Below are 1,490 nucleotides of genomic sequence, written 5' to 3' on the forward strand. Positions count from 1 at the left end.
GTATCAAACACACATATATTGTTATTAATTCTAAATTTAAATCGACTAAATCCCTCAATCCAAAGACACAGACAGGCAAAAAAAAGCCAAGACCCATTGGTATGCTACATCCTGATCCATCTCACATGCAACGATACACAAAGACTCAAAACAAAGGGATGGAGAAAAATTTACCAACCAAATGGAGAGCAAAAATAAATAAATAGAAAGCAGGAGTTGCAATTTTTACTGATAAAATAGACTTCAAAGCAACAAAGAACAAAAGAAGCAAAGAAGGATATTACATAAAGATAAAAGGATCAATGTAACAAGAAGAGCTAAAGATCCTAAATATATATGCACCCAACATAGAAATACCCAGATTTATAAAATTTATAAAGAGACTTGGACTCCCGCACAACAATAGTGGGAGACTTCAACATCAATATTAGACAGATCAATGAGACAGAAAGTTAACATCGATATTCAGGACGTGAATTCAGATCCGGAACAAGTAGACTTAATTAACATTCATAGAACTCTTCACTTTAAATACACAAAATATACACTCTTATCAGTACTACATCACACGTATTTACAGGTTTAAATGAAATATTGGTTGGCTGCTTGTTATTTTCTTCCCTCATTTTTTTTTATGTCTCTATTATTAAACACAATTACAGGCATACCCATTTTTAGACTACATTCTAGCCGGGGCAATAAAGCAACACCCCTGTTCTCTCTCTCTCTTCCTCTTCCTCTTTCTTCCTTTCCTTTATTCTTTTATTCTTTTTTCTTTCTTTCTCTCTTTCTTCCTCTAAAAAAAAAATTAAAAAAAAAAGAAGGCAGGAACTTGTATTACATGGAGCCTTTTCCCCATAAAAAAAATAATAATAAAATAAATAAATAAATAAATAAACAGAAAGGAAGAGAACTAAGGACACGAGGAAAAGAAGGTTTGCAGAAAAAGGGAAGTGGGCCAGACATGAAGAGAAACCCTACTGCTGGGTTCAGAAAAGAGTATTGTGGAGTTTATAGTAGGAGAGAAATGAGACTTTGGTATTGTAGCCTTGTATAGAAGATGGGTGGATGGAGAGGGAGCAAAAAGAACTGGGCCTAGCCTCAGATAGGTCATCAGGCAAAGAAGAACAGATCACAGGAGCAAAAGATTGGAGCCTGGAACAAGTCTCAAATTCAGGCAGATGACAAGAGATGCAAAAAAAAAAAAAAAAAAAAAAATGGGCCATAGGTCAAAACTCCTGAGAAAAAGCCCGAGACCAGCTTGATTCTGGGGCAAAATCTATGCCATCCATGATTTACCTGCCAAGACAAACCAGATCCTCAGGTGGATGGGTCCTTGCTAACAGATGCCTGAGAGATAGGGCCCTGTCCCACTGGATAAAGTAGAGAAGGGAGAGGCTGAGTAAAGCTTCTGAAACATTGAGGTGCAATAGACAAAACTCTGTCCAGGGCTAAAGGCCCAGCTCTGCCGTTTTCTAACTGGTAACCTT

This window comes from Sapajus apella, unplaced genomic scaffold, assembly GCF_009761245.1.
Source record: "Sapajus apella isolate SASKATOON/1434 unplaced genomic scaffold, GSC_monkey_1.0 scaffold5, whole genome shotgun sequence".
NCBI lineage: Eukaryota > Metazoa > Chordata > Mammalia > Primates > Cebidae > Sapajus > Sapajus apella.